This window comes from Cervus elaphus, chromosome 22 (genome assembly GCF_910594005.1).
Source record: "Cervus elaphus chromosome 22, mCerEla1.1, whole genome shotgun sequence".
Classification (NCBI taxonomy): Eukaryota; Metazoa; Chordata; class Mammalia; order Artiodactyla; family Cervidae; genus Cervus; species Cervus elaphus.
Genome location: NC_057836.1, coordinates 16,655,330 through 16,676,847, shown reverse-complemented (window position 1 = coordinate 16,676,847; position 21,518 = coordinate 16,655,330). Strand labels below are relative to the sequence as shown.

General features: G+C 44.4%; 1 pseudogene; it reads right to left on the bottom strand.

Annotated features, from left to right (window-relative positions):
- The window catches only part of LOC122679861, a 50,387-nt pseudogene that overhangs the window by 14,564 nt on the left and 14,305 nt on the right, over nt 1–21,518 (bottom strand).

Genomic DNA, 21,518 nt, shown 5'->3' with positions numbered 1-21,518 from the left:
CAATTTTATAATCAATGTGAGAATCGTAAGTACACAATTTTCATGGTGGGTACCCTATATCATAATTAATTGTATTCCACACTTTATCAGATTTATTAAATGATTTAGATGGAGGTCCTAAACACTTAGAATAAGGTGGTGGACTGCCCAGGTTGGATGCATGAGACAAGTGCTCGGGCCTGGTGCACTGGGAAGACCCAGAGGGATCGGGTAGAGAGGGAGGTGGGAGGGGGGATCGGGATGGGGAATACATGTAAATCCATGGCTGATTCATGCCAATGTATGACAAAAACCACTACAATATTGTAAAGTAATTAGCCTCCAACTAATAAAAATAAATGAAAAAAAAAAAGAATAAGGTGGTGGAGCCTTGTCTTTAGTTTGAATATGAGGATCTAAGATTTTCGACAATTTCAAGAACATCGACCAAACATATCTGGTCTTTTAGCCATTTGTTGGTGAGTCAGTTACAATTACCTTTTTAGAGGCTCTCATACAGCCAGCCTTGAACTGTGTAATCATCATTTTTTTAGTCTCATTGTGTGGAAAATTTAAGCAAATTGGTGGGTTGCTAGTTAGCCCATAAAATGTAAAATTAAAATTAATTGGATATTTTCTTGTACGATAAGGAGAATAGGATCTTCCAAGCACTTTAGGTTTATTCAGAAGTTACCCTTATTGGCATTTTATCCCAAGTAACAACCTGTAAAACTGGTGGATCTGGAAAATAAGCCTAATAAGCATCATGAGAAGAGACCAATATTACCTGACATGAAAGTAGAGCCAAGATGGCAAGGAAGTGGTTTTCAGCAGTAACAGGAATCTTTCAAGATTTTATCATGTTTGTGGCAAGATGACAGAGACGCTTGACTTGGCCCCACGTTGGTCTATCGACGCGTTGTGTGGCTTGAGAAGGTCGTCGATGCAGCCGTGGTCTTTTATGATGATGCTGAGATGACATTTCCATGAGTGATAGGCAGCCCAACTGATCAATGGGAGGATCTTTAGGAGGTGGTGTAGATGCTGAGCTGGATGGAGGGGACGTCTCTTCAAGGGGATTCTTTGGCGGTGGTTGAGGGCATGGCGGTGGTGGCAATTTCTTTTTGGTCATCCGAGGCATCGGGGGCTGTTTATTTTTTAATGGTTTGTTGGACATGTCGAATTAATCTATCTGGAATCCACAAGGGAGAATCTGCATTCTGTGAAAAAACACAAGCATAGCCTCGACCGCTGGTTAATAATACCTTAGGTCCCCTCCATGTCGGGAAAGAAGGTCCTTTCAGCGCACCAGGGGTTTTGGGTTATTGTGTTACGGATTCCAATGACACAACATGGCCTTATTACCCTTTAAGTCAGTGTTGAGATTATTGAGCACGAACAGAGCGTGCTGCAAAACATGAGGGTAGCTGTACTTAAATTCTCCTTCTTGTAATTTAGTAATTTGAATTTTTAAGGTTTGGTGAGCTCTTTTTACTATAGCTTGTCTTTGAGGGTTATAGGGAATTCCTGTAGAGTGGGCAGTGTTAAATCTAGCACAGAAATCTTTAAATGGTTTGGAAGTATAAACAGGAACATTATCAGTTTTTAAAGCTTTAGGAATCCCTAAGTAAGAGAAGCAGGTAAACAAATGCTGTACCACATCTTTGAAGGCCTCCCCCGTTTGGGCAGTAGCCACTGTGGCATGAGAGCATGTGTCTACAGTGACATGTACAAAGGACAATTTACCAAAGACTGAATGTGAGTAACATCCATCTGCCACAATACATTAGGGAGTAGGCCTCTCGGGTTGACTCCAAAGGTCAGAGGAGGCAATGTTGTAGGGCAATGGGCGCAGGCCTGCACAATTTCTCATGCAGCCTCTCTAGGAATTTGGAATTGGCATCTTAACGCTGAGGCATTTTGATGATGCAATGCATGAGAATCTTTAGCTTTTTCTAAAGCTGTAGCAATGTAAGGTTTGGTAACAGCATCAGCAAGTTCATTATATGCATGTAAGGGACCAGGTAATTTAGAGTGCGCTTGAATGTGCCCTACAAAAAATGACTTACTTTGGCTCCAAATCTGCTGCTGCAGTTCAGAGAGCAGCTGAAAAATAGTGGTTTTGTTTTCCGGCAGTACTGCAGTCTCGATATGGGGAAATAGTCTTACCACATATTGTGACTCAGAAAAGAGGTTAAACTCATGATCTGCAAACATTGCAAAGGCAGCAATAACGGCCCTTAACTCTGCCTTTTGAGCAGAAGTTTTTCTTGTTAATATAACCTTATTAATATTTTTTGTAAGAATAACTGCTTTTCCATTAGATGACCCATCTGTGAATGTATTACAAGTTGTTCATAAAGGTTTATTTTTACAAAGCACTGGAAAGATAACTGGGTGCTTGGACATGAATTGTAATATGGGACTGGAAGGCATATGGTGCAATACCTGACCTGAATAGCTGCCTAAAGCTATCTGCCAATCTGTATTGAGGCCTATCAAAGAATCCAATTGCTCTTTTGAGTATGGTACAGTAATCTCTTGTGGCCCCTGACCAAACAGTTCTGTGCTTTGTTTGCGTCCCTTAACAATCAAACCAGCCACAAGCCCAGGACATGGGCTTTTTAGCAGTTCCAAGCAAATGAATCCACTCTAGGGGTCCATTTTGCCAAAGCACTCCTGTGGGAGCCACTGCTGTGGGAAGCAATATCAACCGCCAACCTTTAGCATAATTTAATCTGGGAATCTGAGACTGTTGCAAAGCCTGTCTGACCCGGGCCAAGGCCTCTTTTGCCTCAGGAGTTAAGAGTTCTAGGTGAAGAAGGATCAGCATTTCCTTGTAATATATTGAACAGAGGCTTTAATTCTGTAGCAGTTAATCTTAAAAAAGGCCTGATCCAATTAATATCTCTCAATAATTTTTGGAAATCATTTAAAGTATTCAAGTGGTCAGTCCTCAGCTGTAAAGGCTGATGAGTGATGTTTCTGAGTTTAACAGTCTGCCTAAATAGGTTATTGGAGGATTAACTTGAATCTTTTCTGTAGAAATTTTAAGTCCCTCGCTCTGTACAGTTTCCTCTAGTTTTTGTAGAGCTTCTTGTAAAATGACTCTATCTGCATATGCCAAAAGTGTATCATCCATATAATGTATCAAATAAACTTCAGGATATTGGCTTCTAACACTTTGAATTGCTTTATCCACAAACTTTTGACAAAGTGTAGGACTATTTTTCACTTTCTGAGGAAGTACTTTCCATTGATATCTCTGATAGGGCTGTTTAAAATTAGTTGAAGGTAGGCTAAATGCAAACCTCTTCCTATCCTGTACAGTCAAAGGGATGGTGAAAAAACAATCCTGCAAATCTAGAACTTATCACATTGTACCCTTTTGGGACAGCAACTGGGGAAGGCAGTCCCAGTTGCAGAGCCCCGTATCTTTCATGGTAGCATTTATTGCTCTAAGGTCCTGCAACAATCTCCATTTCCCAGATTTTTTTTTTATAACAAATATAGGGGTATTCCAAGGGCTATTAGAGAGTTCTATATGTCCTGCCTCAAGTTGTTCTTGGACTAAGGCTGTGGCTGCTGACAGTTTTTCTGATGTTAACAGCCATTGTTCAACCCATACTGGGGTTTCTGGTTTCCAGGTAATGGGGTCAGCAGTACGAACAATGGCCTCCATTATAAATTTAGATATCTTAAGCCCAATCATTGATTATTAACTTGTGGTTTTACAGGGTATAACCTGCCCTGCTGGGTTGTTTTTTTTTTTTAACCCTTTTTGAGGATCATATTTCATTTGCAGCATTTGAGCTGATACTTTTTCATCTGGGCTATACAACAAAATTCCCATTTGGGCTAAAATGTCTCATCCCCATAATGTGAAGGGGAGAGAAGATATTACATAAGGCTGGAAGATACCCTGCTGACCTTCTTTTTCTCGCCAAGATATTTGTGAGCTTTTTACCACTGAGGGTGCTTTTCCTAGACCCACAAGTTCATTAGCCGTGGTTTTTGTGGACCAAGAATTAGGCCAGTCTCTGCCAGCTGTGCAGGAAATGTCTGCTCCAGTGTCTAGCAATCTTACCACGTTTTTACCATTAACCTTTAATGTTTCCATAGGTCTTTTCTGGGTAATTTCTTGTACCCAGAATACAAGGTCACTAGAGACAAATCCTTTGTTTTCCCTATCTGCCTGCATGGCTGTGGACCCCATAGAACTGTCAGGTGAGTGTATTCTCCTCGGTTCTTTGTCTCATCACAACAAAAATTTGGAGTGACGGACATTAAAGCCCCTTGGCGGGTCACAGCTCTCGGAGGACAGACCGTGTTATAGCTCTTAAATAAATCAGTGTTACAGCTCAGTGTTACAGCTCTATTTATTTCAATAGCAGGAAAATCCATCTTCGAGGGTGAGGGCACGTCGACCCAAAGACGCAAAGAGAAGAGCGCCCCATCGCGTGGGAGAGAGAGAAGAGAGAGAGAAGAGGGCTTTGGCTCCTCTTTTTATATGTTTCTCTGTCCCTGGGCCTGTCTTATGTAAATTGGGCCAGCCAGGAGTGTTGTTTGTTTTACCTGAGGTTCTCACTCAGGTCATCGGACCTTCCTTTGTTCTATTTTCATGGGCTTTTCCCTTCCAGGTCTTTTAGCCACCGCCATTCTGGACTCCTTTTCCCTATTCTAACTACCTAACATTCCCCCCTCAAGAGATGAGAGGCCCAATTCTTTGGGAATTGGGGCGTCGAGGTCTCTCTGGCTACTTCCTGCTGAACTGGGACGGCGAGGGGCATTGGGCCTCTCCCTCTTGCTAGTCTCAAGCCTCAGAGTCCTTGCGGTGTCCACCTAAGGGCGAGTGATATTTTCCATAGTCAGCTGTGGTTTTGTATCTTTGTTGAACTGGCACTGCATGTTGCAGCTTGACCTGGGCAGAGACAAGACAGGTTAGACAATTGACAATACATGGAACAGTCATAAGCAGCATCCGTATGGCATAACAAGGACTAGTAAGGGCATTAGCCAATTTTAAATTTACATCGCCAGGATGGCTCAAGTCTCTCCTTGTTCAGAGATCAGAAGATCTATCTCCTGTCTGCTTTGGAGTATTATTTCTGTCAAGCTGTGTTGGCTCTTTAGAGCTGTCTTGAGAAATCTTATCCCCAGAGACCAGATTTTGGGGTTGTTTATTAGAATGTCACTCATTTGTAGTTCTGAATAGGTATCTGAGATCTCCCAGGGGCTCACAGGTGTATTGAGTGTCTTCTTCTGTTTTCTTCCACAGCTTGATTCGTGAGTAGTGAATCCAGGAGTCATGTCCTGGTACCTTGACTGCTGTGGGAGCAGAAAGTATTACAGGGTAGGGGCCCTTCCATGTGGGCTGGAGTTGAGCCTTTGGGGACCCATCTGTCCAGACTTTAATTAGGACTTCAGTCCCTGGAGCATATAGTGGTGACTCCTTGGAGTCTTTTGGGTCCTGGTTCATACCCCACAAGCGTATATCCTGTTGGAATTGCCCAGTGGCCATGGTATAAGACTGGAGGGTCTGAGCCTCTGGATCTAGGAAGAGGTCACTGACATAAACAAAAGGTCTCCCATATAGCATCTCATAAGGACTAAAACCAACCTGTTCCTTAGGGGCAATACGGGTATGGAGGAGAGCTATTGGTAAAGCTTCCTTCCATCCCAGGGAGGTCTCTTGGGTTATCTTTTTTATTGGTGATTTTAAGAATTGGTTGGCTCTTTCTACTTTTCCTGAAGACTGAGGCCTCCAGACACAATGGAGATAATAAGTAATGCCCAATGCTTTAGAGATTCCTTGGGTGATCTTAGAAGTAAATGCCCTGAGCAGACCAAATCTTGGAATGATTTCATGGAGTAGTTTTTTTACTACCTCCTCAGCCTTCTCAGTTCAGGTGGGAAAGCCTTCAGTCCATCCTGTGAATGTATCTATTATGATTAATATGTATTTATACCCTTGAGAAACTGGCATCTGGGTGAAGTCCATCTGCCAGTCCTCTCCTGGATAGGCCCCATGTCGTTGGACGGGCTGGGTCAGCTGGGGTCTTTGAGCTCCTTGGGGGTTGTTTAATTGGCAAGTGGGACAAGAGGAGACCACTTGTCTTATAGTTGTTTGGAAACTTGTTCCTCTGAAAGACCTTTCTAGTAATCTTTGGAAGGCCTTTTCTCCTAAATGAGTGGTGGCGTGTAAGGAGTTAACCAACTTTCATTGGAGGTTCCCAGGCAGAAAAAGGAGTCCCTCCTTTTGGAACCACCCCATATGATCTTCTTGAAAGCCCTCACTCTTAGCTTTAAGAGTCTCACCTTCAGTATATGAAGGAGTTTTTGGCAAATTAGTCTGTGGAACTAAGGTGGCAACCCCTATTAGGTCATTGATCTGTAACGCTGCTCTCTTAGCTGCCTGGTCAGCTGCTTGGTTCCCTCGTGCCACTTCTGTGCTCCCTTTTTGTGTCCTTTATAGTGGGAGACTGAAACCTCAGTGGGCAGATGGACTGCCTCTAGGAGTCTAAGGATTTGATCACCATATTTGATTGGGGACACTCGGGTAGTCAAGCGGCCCCTTTCTTTCCAAATAGCTGCATGTGCATGTAGCACCAGAAAGGCATACTTGGGGTCAGTGTAAATGGCTATTCTTTTTCCTTTCCCCAGCTCTAAAGCTCGAGTCAGGGCTATGAGCTCAGCTAATTGGGCTGAAGTACCTGGTGGCAGAGGCTTAGCCTCTATGGTCTCAAAATTGGAGACTACTGCATATCCGGCTCTTCTTTTTCCATCCAAGACAAAGTTGCTTCCATCAGTGTACCAGATTTCCTCAGGATTGGTCAGAGGCTCTTCTGACAATCCCTCTTGGGGTTTTGTCCAGTGGTCCAAGGTTTCTAGACAGGAGTGAAAGGGGAGAGAGCCCTCAGGGGTAGGCAGGAGGGTGGCTGGGTTAAGAACCTCACAAGGGGATATAGCGAGGCCTGGATTTTCCATCAGTACTACTTGATATCTGAGGATTCTTTGATCAGACATCCATAAATGGCCTCTCCCATTTAGGAGTTGTTTTACTTGGTGGCTGGTAAAAATAGTTAGTTTGCCCCCAAAGGAGAGTTTTAAAGCATCTTCTATCATGATTGCAATAGCTGCAAGATTTCAAAGGCAGGGGGGCCTGCCTTGGGCGGTTGGATCAAGTCTCTTAGATAAGTAAGCTACAGGCTGGGGCTCAGATCCCAACCTTTGGGTTAACATTCCCTAGGCTATTCCCTCTCTTTCATGGACATAAAGTTGGAATGCTTTTTTTTGGATCTGGCAACCTCAAGGCAGGTGCCTGAATTAAGGCCTGTTTTAGTGTAGCCTCTGCCTCCTTTTGAGGAGTTCCCCACATCAGTGGGATTGAATCCTCTCATCCCTTTAAGCTTTTATATAAGGGCTGGACAATTAGACCATGGTTGGGTATCCAGATTCTACAGTACCCAGTTAGCCCCAGGAAAGCTCACAATTGTTTTCAAGTCGTGGGGGAGGGCAACTGGAGGATTCCTTGTACCCAATCAGAGGACAGCCTCCTGGACCCATGTGTAATCTGAACTCCCAGGTAAGTGACCCTTGTCTCGACCATCTGTGCCTTAGCACGGGAGACTTTATATCTCCTTTCTGCCAAAAAGTTTAGAACCTGAATTGCATGTTGTTGGGCACTTTTCTCATCTGGGGAGCAGATTAATAGGTCATCTACATATTGTAATATTTTCTCATTAGGTCCCAGGTCCAGATCTAGGAGATCCCGACTAAGGGCCTGTCCAAACAAGTGGGGGCTATCTCTGAACCCCTGAGGTCTTGGTGGGCTCGTCCAGGAATCCCCTGGTCCCACACCTGGGGGTTAATTTTGTCCTCCCATAGTTTTTGGTCCCTCTCTATTGGAGAAGGACTTTAGTAGTTCTTTAGTAGTAACCAGAAGCTGTAGGGCCCTAGGGGCTGAAAAGCTTCCCATCACAAGGGTGGTCCCCAGTTTAGTGAGTATGTCTCTTCCCATTAAGGGAGTAGGACACTCAGGGACCACCAGAAACTGGTGGGAAAATATCTGTCCATCTCACCAACAAAGAAGTGCTTGGGTGAATCTTTTAGTAGTTGCTTTTACTATAGCACCCAAAATGGTAGAGGTTTGGGAGAAGAAAGCTCCGGAGTAGGAGATCAAGACAGAGTAGGTAGTCCCTGTGTCAACCAAGAAATTCTCGGACCTACCTGCCACATCCAGTTGCACCCTTGGCTCCAGCCCCGTGATGGTTATCTGTGACAGGCAGGCTGGCTGGAGTGGGCCGCTTCAGTCCTCTTGAACCATCGTGAGGGAAGGCTTGGCGCTTGACCTTGAGGCTCTTGGGTCCCAAGGGCAGAGTGCCGCCCAGTGTTCCAGTTGATGGCATTTGTGGCAAGCCGTTCTAGGAGACTTGTCATGGTTAGGACACTCTTTGGCCCAGTGCCCCACCTGTCTACAGATTAGGCATTTGCCTTGTGCCTTGTCATTCAAGGGCTCGGGGTGTGCCATAGGGCTTCTCTGGAGGGCGGCCAGCATCTGGGCATGCCTTGTCTCTTTCTTTCTCTCCCTCTCCTGGGCCTTGACCTCCTTCTCCTGTTCTGTTATAAAAGGTATTGGTGGCTGTCTGGATCATCTCATCTAGAGAGGCAGCAGAGTCCTGCTGCTATAGCTGTTGTAACTTAATTCTGTTATATGATGCACATAGGGACAGGAATTTGTCCTTTAAAATCACCTGTCCCTCGTAAGAGTCTAGGTCCGAATTGGTAAACTTTTGGAGGGCCTCTTTTAGCCTTTCTAGGAAGGCAATGGGGTTCTCATTCGGCTCCTGAATTATTGCTGAGCCCCGGGCATAGCTAATTACTTTTTGCTGAGCTGCTTTCAGTCCTGCCTTTACACAGATTAGAAAATGATCCCTTTCCCAGATGTGCTCAGGGTTGTTATAATTCCAGTTAGGATCGGAGGAGGGGACTGCAGTTTCCCCTACTGGGTATCTATCACTTGGCATGTGAAGTCCTGTTGCATACCTCCAGGCTTCCTTTAAGACCCTAGTATGTTCAGGGTCAGATAAAGTTTGACTAAATATGACCTTGATGTCCTTCCACTTCAAGTCAAAGGCCAAGGTAATATGCTGGGACGTATCTATATATTTGCCAGGGTCATCTGTATAGCTTCCCAGGTCTTGTTTGATCTGTCTTAGTTCTAAGAGGGAGAAGGGTTTATGGACTTGGGTTGGTCCGAATTCTCCTCCAGTTTCAACTAAGGGACATACTCGAGCTGGCTTTTGTGGAGGGGGTGCTCCCGGATATGGGGGCACACTTGGATACAAGGAAGAAGTACCAGGCAACTCGGGAGCTGTGGGAGGTGAGCCTTCATGGGGGGGTTCCCTCTCTTGGTTGCCTGTGCCTAACACCATTTGCCTAGTGGGCTCACTTTTAGGGCATACAACAATCCCATATTTAAGACAGAGTTCCTTCATATCTCTCAGTCTGAAGAAAATTTGGACATAGGGAATCTCTGACCACTTCCCTTGTCTTTTGCAGAATAATTCTAATTGCAGGATGGTATTGTAATTTAAAGTCCCACCCTCGGGCCAGTGTTCCTCGTCCCCCAGTGGATACTGTGGCCACGCAGTGGCACAAAAGAATTTTAAATGACCCCTCCTCAGAGTTAGAGGATCGAACAGCTTCCAGTTATCAAGGATGCATCTCAAGGGTGTCTGCCAGGAAGTGGATTGGTTATTTCCCATCTGAAAGACAGTCATGACAGGGAGGAAACGGAAAAGGAAAAAGACTAATAGGCTTTTTGAAGCTTATCCTACCTAGTACTGTCGCAACCTGAGAGCCAGGCGTCCCCGGGTCAGGATGCAGATCTCCAGGCAGGCTGAGGTGTCACAGCCTCCTAGAGATCAAATCCCTGGGCAGGTTGAGGCGTGATGGCCTCCTGGGACCCTTGGGACTAGCAGATCCCCGAGCAGGTTGAGGTGTGACAACCTTTCAAGGACCAGATCCCTAGGCAGGTCAAGGCGTGATGATGTCCTGGGACCCCCGGGCTGGAGTTTGGGCGTCCCCAAGGTCTCCAGCGTGACCAGTGCTAGGTAGGACTAAGGGGTTGGATATTATACAGTTCTTCCCTCCCAAGGCCAGCTATTTTTTGGTTATCTCTCTAGAAGATTGTAGAGGCAACATTGTGGGCCCGGATGGTGCTGAGGGAAGGAGCATGAAACAGGAGGGAAGGGGGGGCAGAGAACAACCTTTGAAAGAATGACATAGCACAAGGGCATAACATAAACCGATTAAAATCAATCGGGTCCAAGATGACAAGTCAAATTTGAGTAAACCTTAATCCCCAATCTGTAAACCAAAAGACGCACCCAGAGGTGGCAGAACAGCTCCAAGGCACTGTCAAAACACAGAGGAGTGGGTGGTTCCCCAATGGCTGGTATGATCCTCCCGCTCATTATAAACTTCCTTGCATATAAACTTCCATGCCTAAACTTAGTCAGGCCACATTCCATGGCTGTACCCTGTAGAATGGGCGCTTCTCTCTGAATCCTAGCAAATCCACCTCCCACTTATCCCTTTGTCTCTCACTGAATTTTTGCAATAAGACCTCAGAGCCTGAGCCGGGCATCCTGGGTTTTTGTCAGGCTTGATTCCCGGGAGAAAGAGCTGAAGGAAAAGAGGAAAAAGCAATAGGAAAAACGTGCCAAGGAATCCCCTTCATAGCCTACTGGAAAATTTGCTAGATATCTGACCAGTGCTCACAGTTTCCATTGGCCTGATTCTTGGCACAGAGAAGAGTAGGGACAGAAGAACCCCCACCGGCTTGGGTAACCGCTACTGGGGCCCAGCAGATAGTGCCTTTGGGACATACCAAAGGGTAGCCCCTCCAGAGTCCCTCAATTGCACCCACTGCCGCGCGCCTGTTCGCATGAGAAATGAGAGATTGTAAAGGAATTAAGATTTTGTTAGGCATGTCCCTCCAGCCATAGGAGCGAGGATCTCCTACCTTAACCGGGGGTCTTCTGGAATCTGAGACTGAGCCGCGTGGGCTTTCTGCTGAGTTCGTTTTTCACTGCCCTGGCTTCCAGCACGACGGGCCTTCCCCTGCGCTGGGTTTTCCTCGCATTCCGCTACCGCGCGGAGGTTGTTTCAGCCAGGTTAAACCCGAGTCAGGGCACCATAGACGTCAGGCGAGTGTATGCTCCTCAGTTCTTTGTCTCGTCACAACAAAAATTTGGAGTGACGGACGTTAAAGCCCCTTGGCGGGTCACAGCTCTCGGAGGACAGACCGTGTTATAGCTCTTAAATAAATCAGTGTTACAGCTCTATTTATTTAAATAGCAGGAAAATCCATCTTTGAGGGTGAGGGCACGTCGACCCAAAGACGCAAAGAGAAGAGCGCCCCATCGCGTGGGAGAGAGAGAGAGAGAAGAGGGCTTTGGCTCCTCTTTTTATATGTTTCTCTGTCCCTGGGCCTGTCCTATGTAAATTGGGCCAGCCAGGAGTGTTGTTTGTTTTACCTGAGGTTCTCACTCCGGTCCTCGGACCTTCCTTTGTTCTATTTTCACAGGCTTTTCCCTTCCAGGTCTTTTAGCCACTGCCATTCTGGACTCCTTTTCCCTATTCTAACTACCTAACAGAACAATAAGGCAAAAGTAATAATTGGGCAATTCTTTGATCTTTAAGAATTTGTTGTGTCTTAGTGGGGGGAGAAATCATTACCTGTATTTCTCCAGTATAATCTGAATCTATGACCCCGGGAATAACAGTAAGACCTTGAAGACAGAGCGAACTCCATCCCAAAACAATTCCCATGACTCCTTCTGGAAGGGGTCCCTTAACCCCCGTTGGTATTCTAACCACGGGTGAATCGGGAGTTAATATTGTTGCGGCGGTGGAACAGAGGTCCAATCCTGTGCTCCCTGGGGTTGCTCGGCAGAGCTCTGAGATGGAACAAAGGGGATGAACGGGTTGAGAGAAGTTGCCCCTATCATTGTCGGGGCCTGGGGCTTGCCCCGCAAGACATTTCCCTGGTTCTGAACGGGATTTCCTCGTGAGGGTGCCAAACGGGTTCCATCCTTGTGGAACTTTGATTTACAAGCTTTTGCCCAGTGAAGTCCCTTTTGACAGCGAGGACAAAGAGTCTTTGGGAGAACAGTTTCAGGAGGAGCACTACTGGGTGGTGTCATGCCTTCTCCCGCAGATTTTTGAGGACAGTTTCTGCTGAAATGCCCACTTTTTCCACAGGAAAAGCATACCCCTCCTGGGGGCTTTGTGCCTCTGTTATGAGGTTTCACCATGTTCTGAACAACCTGAAGGAATGCTTGTCCCTTCAGGGCTGCTGCAATAGCTATCCCCTGCATCATAGCAGGGCTAATGTCAGCACAAGCCCTAATGTAATCGGTGAGAGTTCCAGACTTTCTTATTGGTCTCAATATTGCCTGGCATGTAGAATTTGCATTTTCAAAAGCCAGCTGACGAATAAGTATGTCTGCAGCTTCTTGATTAGTAATAACACGCCTAACTGAAAGCAAAAGTCGAGAGACAAAATCTTCATAAAGCTCTTCTGACCTTTGCTTAATGCCTGCCAAGAGAGAGGTGTGATCTGAGCTCCGCGGCAGGCCTTTCCAGGCATTAAGAGCACACCCTGTTGCTTGTTCCAAGGCTTGTTTGTCTAATCTCATTTGATCCCTGGCACTATCATATTTTCCACTGCCAGTTAGCATGTCATATGTTATTGTTTTAATACCATGCCGTTTGTTAGCTGCACTTTGCTCTTTTGCCAAGTCCTCATACTCTGTTCTCCAAAGTAAGTACTGACCTCTTGTAAGACAAGACTTAGCAACCCCCGCCCAATCATAAGGTGTCATCCATCTGGCAGCGAGAGCATCTAACAGAATTTGTGTATATGGAGCCTGGGGCCCATACATAGAGCAAGCCTCTTTCAATTCTTTTAATAACTTCGTAGGCAAGGGCTCCCAGACCGGTTCATCCTCAAATTCATCAAACACTATTGGAGAGCATGCTGAAATAGTAGGATCCTCATCAGCATCCTTCAGCCTCCTATGAGGGTATGGTGCTCCATTACCAGCATATGGGGGAGCAGGAGGAGGTCTAAGTGGTCTAGGAGATCTTGAACCAGATTTAGAAATCTCTGGCTTTAAAGAATTTTTAAGAGTGCATGGCTTAGGTTGAGGCTTTGCCACAGAAAAAGTCCAATCTCCCTCTTTATCATATCTAGTTGCAGCTTCCTCCAAATCTTCCTCCTCTTGAGGGCTCAATTGATCATCATCATTCAGGCATGCCGCAGCCATAATCTCCCTAAGTTCTTTGTAACCTTCTTGTTTGGAATCCAAATTATCTTTTTTAGATGGAACGCATTCAACCTCTGGGGTAGGGTCAAGTGCATCCCTAATTAAATTCCAGAGAGAAAAAGTTTCAGCTGGAATACCCTCAGGGTCATGATATGAATAATACTGTTTAAGTGTTTCTCCCACCTTATGCCAGGTGTCCATACTTACGGAGCCCTCTTCAGGAAACCAGGGGCATTGCTCTTGTACAAAAGAAAAGAATGATGACAGAGTAGACTTTGCAACCTTAATTCCTCTCTTCATTAATAAATGCTGAATTATATCAATAAATAACTGTCTTTCCTTAGATTCTCCGTTACCCATGTTCTGAAATCTCTAATAAATATCTCACTGTTCACCCGTCTCACCCTACCTATCTTATGCACGGGGGTCTGCAGCAGCCTAGGTGAAGTCCTAGCCACCCCGAGAATGCAATATTAAGCGACTTACCCTTTGGGCCCCTGTTCAGGCACCACCTGCTGGAGTCCAGCCCCAGTGGATCCAGAAGTACCCAAGGGATGAGTGGCGTCAACGAGGAAGAGGACAGATACACACAGAAGGTTGCGTGGAAGAAAAAGCTTTTTTATTTTTAGGACAGCTCAGGTTTTAAAGAACGAACGTTACCTCCCCCTTAAGTCACCACATATTACATCAGATATTGGTTTCCTGCTTCTGTCAATATTTTTCTTCCCCATGTTTTTCCCCTATGCATTCATCTGGAACATTTCTGATTACAGGGGTTTTTCTTAAATGTCCCGCACATTAGTGTTCTTGCCTCAATGGCCTAACCTTTTCACTCTAACAAAAACAATGTTCCACAAATTTCAGGTATAGTATGAATTCTTTAGACAATAAAACAATACATGGGAAGGGCTACGCAAACATGTTTGACATTTCTGAGAATGGTACCATGTGAAAACTCTGATATTTTTCTTTACCTAAAATTACAAAGTCTACAGTGATTAACTATGAAGCAGCAAAACACCTCTATTGACAGTGAGGTAATGGCAGTGAAGCTGGTTGATATAAATCTTCTATTGAAACCCTATGTACCCCATTTCCTAACTCTACAAAAATACCCATAATCTTCCATGTTGTTTAAAAAAGGGGAAACAATGGACAAATAGCAGCAACAAAATAGCAATAATGAAAACCCTCTCAACCAAGGAGCAAGTAAACTGAAGCAGTATATCTACTTCTAAATCTAAATGCCTCTACTCTTTTCTATTCTAGAACATTATAATCTTTTAAGCAAGCAGCCAAACTATGCCTGTGGCCTCTTCCTTTTTGACTTGATGTTTATGGTCATGTCCTTAGCCAGAGCAATCAGGAGCATTTCTAAATAGGCTTGGACTTTTCCAGGGAGGCCTTATTACTATATATTACATTTCCAAAAATTAATAAAAAGCCCAACAACAGTAAGACAGAAAGAGGAAAGAGACATACCGGGCCCCTGGGACAACCCCGAGGGGGAGGAGCTGCCTTGCAGGTTCCTCTCTCATCCCGTGACCTTATCACAGTCTGGGTACATTCCAGTGATTCCCGAGGGGACATATCGGGCCCCTGGGGCAGCCCGTGTGAGGAAGAGCTGCCTTGCAGGTTCCTCTCTCGTCCCATGACCTTGTCAATGACTCGGTGCATGCCAGCAGCTCCCGACAAGACTCATTCCCCAAGCAGTAAAATTGGGCTTTCCAGAGCTGATCATTTCCTTCTGCTCCTTTTGGGGTGGAGATGGCAACTCCACAGCTGAGCTGACAGCAAACAACATTGGCATTGTCCCGACTCCAGTGGGAGGCACAGAGCACTCTTCATCATCCAGAAATGTTCATCTCCACTTGGCCCTCACACTGAGAGGTACCTTTTTCATGAGCCAAGCTTCTGCGTATGCTGGTTGGAAAAGACAAAATTTCAACTAAATCTCATGTTTTCTCACCTTAACAGAGTGTGCAGGGAAGTTAAAGTCCTGATCTGCATCTCATCTGAACAGACAACCTGAACAGCTGCACTGTGGTGACAGGTGACCCCTGGACGGGGCACTCTGGGGCAGGACCAGGGCTCAGGTTCCTCCCCTTTACAGCTGAACTCTTCAGCCCAGACCCGGCCATTGGACTCTCTGAAGGGCACGTGTACTAGGACAGACACAGCTTTACCACATGCCAGCTCTGCACAGATGACCTGGGCAGTGGGGAGTGTGAAGTTCCCATCAGACACTGGGATCCAGGCTTCTCCAGAATGCACTTCTACTTGCCCTGAGCAGGGTCCATCCCCTCCAGCCAGATGCACAAATCCTAAGAGAAAAACAATAACAAACCCAGTAAGTGTTCATGATCCTGACTTGACAATTGGAAACAATATGTCACAGGCAATGATGTGAAAGCTTTTCTTTTCCAGGAGTGGAGCATAAAGAGAGAATTTAAAAGTCACTATCAGAGTTGCATTTTCATGAGCAAGTTTCTGAAAAGAAACCCAGAAGCAGGGTCAGCTTAGAATGACTGAATCCCAAAAATGTATCATTTGACATTGATTAGAAATATGAATTCCTTATCTAGAGGCCAGGAAACTACAGGGCCCAAGACAGATCATCTGTAATGGCGGAACACCAGGAATGTATATTTTAGCATTGGTTGGAGAAGTAAATTTCTCGTTTAGGAGCCTAGGACCTATAGAGCCCAAGGATATAATGCATAATGTGTGGGCACTCAAACTTGAGTATAGAGACATGAAGAACAGAACTAACCCAGAGCAAAATAGCTATAAGACAGTAGAGACCAGCCATCTAGACAAAGTTAGAAAGATTTCCTAAGACTTGTGGGGCTAATAGTCTGATTAGCTTTCTCCCCCATGAGCCACTCCTCAAGTGGCTTGGGGTAGAGAAAAGCATAAAGGCTGGATCCATGTGTGCATGCCAACCTGTAGACAGATGATGGCCCAAGAGAAGAAATACTGACATAATAACTAATCCATTTTTATGGTACTGAATTTTATTTTTCTGATAATTTTAGATGGCAAAATATTCCAAGAATTTCTTAGATTATCTAAATGGGGGAAAAGTTGAATCTGTTATGTTAAGTAAGCTCAGAGAGTCACAGGAGAGACAAGGGATGGTCTTAGATATTTCTCTTGGAAACCTGGGATTTGTCAATGAACCTGGGAGAGTGAGTTCTGAGTTGAAGTTTACATGAGTTTACAAGAGTATAAGTTTACACTGAGTTTGCCAGAAAGCGCCTAACACAGGTTTTTCTTCTGAGACAGGCATTATAGAAAATGCTAAGGAGTGATATTAGTTGATTTTAATTCTATCATTGTACTAATTGTATTTATATCTGACATCAGTGAGATGACAAAAAGGAGGTTCCCCAACCCTCGTTCTCCCACAGAAACAGTGTGCCCTCAGCAACATGCCTGCCAACTTCAGGCAGTACTGACTCAGAAACTGCTCCCTGATGTGGCGCCAACCCTGCACCACATGGTCCTGGGCAGTCCTGTCTGCCCAGACATCCAGAGGGAGTCACACCACTTGGCATCCCTGACAACAGGATTGTCAACTGTGGACGCGAGTGTGAGTGCAGATTCTAGTGCACCCTGAGACCTAGGCTCTGCCTCACTTTACCACACTAGGGAGGCAATCCTGCCCACCTCAGCACCCAGAGGAAGCCACACCCATCCACGCACCTGCCCACAGGGCCGCTGACCAGAGGCACAGCAGCAGTCCCAGCAGCAGCCACACAACCTGACTCCAGCTTCGCTGGACCACAAGACCAGGGCCAGTCCTATCTATTCAAGGACAAGGCAGTAGATCTTTATTTGTTGAAATCAGTCTGTAAATTCTGGAAGAAGTGTCTGCTCCTTCAAATGCACACTCACTAATGCAAGCCTACAGATCATGAAGAACCTGGAAGATATGATACCACTTAAGCAAACCAGTAAATCTCCAGCAACCTACCCTGAAAAAATGAAAATTTATGAACTGCTTGACAAAAAAATTTAAAATAATTGTATTAAACTCAGTGACTATAAGTGAACATAGACAATCAAGTATCATCAGAAAAAGAGTACATGAACAAATGGCCAAGTTTAATAAAAAAATAGAAACACAGTGCTTACTTTGGCAACACATATACTGAAAAACAGAAAACACAAAAGGAAACCAGACAGAATTTCTGGAAGTCAGGGATACAAAAACTGAACTGAAAAATTCAACAGAGTGCCTCAAGGAAACTGTATCATGCAAAACAAAGGATCAGCAAACTTAAGGACAGGTTATTTCAAATTGTCTTGTTAGAGGAACAAATCAAGTACTGATGTGAGCCTGGACCATAAAGAAGGCTGAACACCAAAAAGAACTGATGCTTCTGAGTTGTGGCTCTAGAGAAGATTCTTGAGAGTCCCTTGGACTACAAAGAGATCAAATCAGTCAATCCTAAAGGAAATTATCCCTGAATATTCATTGGAAGGACTGATGCTGAAGATGAAGCTTCAGTACTTTGGCCACCTGATGCTAAAAGCCAACTAACTATAAAAGACCCTGATGCTGGGAAAGATTGAAGGCAAAAGGAGACGGGATTGGCAGAGGACGAGATGGTTAGAGAGCATCACCGACTCAATGGACATGAATCCGAGCAAGCTCTGAGATATAGAGAAGGACAGGGGGCCTGGCATAATGCAATCTTAGGGGCCACAAAGAGTTAGACATGTCTTAGCAACTGAACAACAGTTCTTTCTGGTATAATGCGGGGAGCCGGCCTGCTCAAGGCCCAAAAAGGCCCTAGGAAAGCCTTGAAAAAGGCCATTCCCTGTCCCGCCACCCCATGATAAAGTAGTAAAACATTTGCCGGGTCTCCTTTGTTCTTCCTTGAGAAAAACATAGTAGTGACCTTCACTTAGTAGTTTATCTTGGAATGTTAAAAAAAGAATGTAAGCTTCTGCAATCACTTAAGACAAAGAATTGTACTGATGTGACAAAAACCAGATGGCATTTTTATGAACTATGTTTTCTGCTTGTACTAGTATAAAGGTAGCTGTTTTACTCAATAAAATCACTGACTTGCCTCAAGAGCATTCAGTCCTCTCGACCCCATCCTTTACTTTCGGTTCTTTTTCTCAGGCTTCTGTGCTGTTGCGACCGGGACTTGTTCTCTTTGCTGGCTGGTCCCGTCAGTATAAGACTGCCTAGCAATGTCTGGCTTCCAGTCAAAAAACTACTAGACTTCTAAAAAGAAAAATATAACCTGCAAAATGGTAAATCATTAAAAGCAAATTCAGAAATTACAGAGGTGATTGAATTGGCTGACAAGGTCTTTAAACCTCTAATATAAATATACCTTGGGCTTTTCTGGTGGCTCAGAAGGTAGAGAAGTGAAGTGAAAGTTGCTCAGTCGTGTCCAACTCTTTGCAATCCCATGGACTATATGGTCCATGGAATTCTCCGGACCAGAATACTAGAGTGGGTAGCCTTTCCCTTCTTCAGGGGATCTTCCCAACCCAAGGATCGAACCCAGGTCTCCCGTACTGGAGGCAGATTCTTTACCAGCTGAGCCACAAGGGACGCCCACAATACTGGAATGGGTAGTCTATCCCTTCTCTAGAAGATCTTCCCAACCCAGGTATCAAACCAGGGTCTCCTGCATTGCAGGCAGATTCTTTACCAACTGAGCTATCAGGGAAGCCCTCAGAAAGTAAAGAATCTGCCTGCAATGCAGGAGACCTAGATTCTCTCCCTGGGTTGGGAAGATCCCCTGGAGAAGGGAATAGCTACCCACTCCACTATTCCGGCCTGGCAAATCCCATGGACAGAGGAGCCTGGAGGGCTACAATCCATGGGGTTGCACAGAGTCAGACAAAAGGTCAGTTTTCATTCCAATCCCAAAGAAAGGCAATGCCAAAGAATGCTCAAATTGCCACACAATTGCACTCATCTCACAAGCTAGCAAGATAATGCACATAATTCTCCAAGCCAGGCTTCAACAGTTCGTTAATTGTGAAATTCTAGATGTTCAAGCTGGATTTAGAAAAGACAGAAGAACCAGAGATCCAATTGCCAAAATCCATTGGATCATTGAAAAAGCAAGAGGGTTCCAGAAAAACATCTACTTCTGCTTTATTGACTATGCCAAAGCCTTTGACTGTGTGGATCACAACAAACTGTGGAAAATTCTTCAAGAGATGGGAATACCAGACCACCTGACCTGGCTTTTGAGAAATCTGTGTGCAGGTCAGGAAGCAACAGCTAGAACTGGACATGGAAAAACAGGCTGGTTCCAAATTGGGAAAGGAGTATGTCAAGGCTGTATATTTGTCACCCTGCTTATTTAACTTGTATGCAGAATACATCATGAGAAATGCTGGACTGAATGAAGCACAAACTGGAATCAAGATTGCCAGGAGAAATATCAATAATCTCAGATATGCAGATGATACCACCCTTACAGCAGAAAGTGAGAAGAACTAAAGAGCCTCTTGATAAAGGTGAAAGAAGAGAGTGAAAAAGTTGCCTTAAAGCTCAACATCAGAAAACTAAGATCATGGCATCTGGTCCCATCACTTCATAGCAAATAGATGTGGAAACAGTGACAGACTTTATTTTGGGGGGCTAAAAAATCACTGCAGATGGTGACCACAGCCATGAAATTAAAAGACACTTGCCCCTTAGAAGAAAAGTTATGACCAACCTAGACAGCATATTGGGAGAAGGAAATGGCAACCCACTCCAGTATTCTTGCCTAGAGAAACCCTTGGACAGAGGAGCCTGGTGGTCTGCTGTCCATAGGGTCACACAGAGTCAGACACGACTGAAGCGACTTAGCAGCAGCAGACAGCATATTAAAAAACAGAGACATGATTTTGCCAACAAAGGTCCATCTAGTCAAAACTATGGTTTTTCCAGTAGTCATGTATGGATGTGAGAGTTGGACTATAAGGAAAGCTGAGCGCTAAAGAATTGATACTTTTGAACTGTGGTGTTGGAGAAGACACTTGAGAGTCCCTTGGACTGCAAGGAGATCCAACCAGTCCATTCTAAAGGAAATCAGTCCTGAGCATTCATTGGAAGGACTGATGCTGAAGCTGAAACTCCAATACTTTGACCACCTGATGCAAAGAACTGACTCATTGGAAGAGACCCTGATGCTGAGAAAGATTGAAGGCAGGAAGGGAAGGGGATGACAGAGGATGAGATGATTGGATGGCATCACTGACTCAGCGGATACGAGCTTGAGCAAGCTGCAGGAGATGATGAAGGACAGGGAGGCCTGGCGTGCTTCAGTTCATGGGGTTGCAGAGTCGGACACAACTAATCAACTGAACTGAACTGAACTGAAAGAGTCAGACACAACTGAGCAATTAGCACACACAGTGAGGTATAAAAACAAAGTAGACGAAAAAAACTAGAAAAAAAAATAAGCAAATGGAGCTTCCAAAATGGAAAATACAATATCTGGAATGAAAAATTGTCTGGATTAACTCAACGAGAAGCTAGACATTGCAGAATAAAAGAACTGGAAATTTGGTACATAGCAATTGACTATCCAAATTGAAATAGACAGAGAAAAAAGGCAGAAAAATATGAGTGGAAAATTAGTGGCATGCGGGATAATATCAGACCATGTAGCATGTTATTTGGAGATGTAGTGTAAGGTATGAATAGAAAAAAATATTTTACAATGATAGATGGAATTTTTCCAAATTTAATGAACCCACTTATAAGCCCCCTGATCCTAGAGGCTAAACAAACCTCAAGCAAGGTGAACATAAACAAAACCACCTAGGGCACTTGATAATATACTGCTGAAACCCACTCATAAACAAAAACAAATCTTAAAAGTAGTTAGGAAAAATTGACATACTATGTACAGGGGGAAATTTTTAAGTATTACTGACTTCTTGTTTGAAGTAATACAAGCCAAACAATAATGCAAAAACATCTTTAAAGTACGGGGGAGGGGGCGTGGGCGGGGAATATTAACTTAGAATTCAGACACTTTTGAAAATTACTTTCAAAACTGAAAGAAAAAGTATTTTCAGATGAATCAAAGATGATAGAATTTGAGGCCACCAGACTTATACTACACAAAAATGTTATCTAACAGTCTAAAAGTTAAAGGAAATTAAAAATAAAAGAAAACTTGAATCTCCCCAAAGCTACAAGAATGGTTCTAAATGATAATTCTG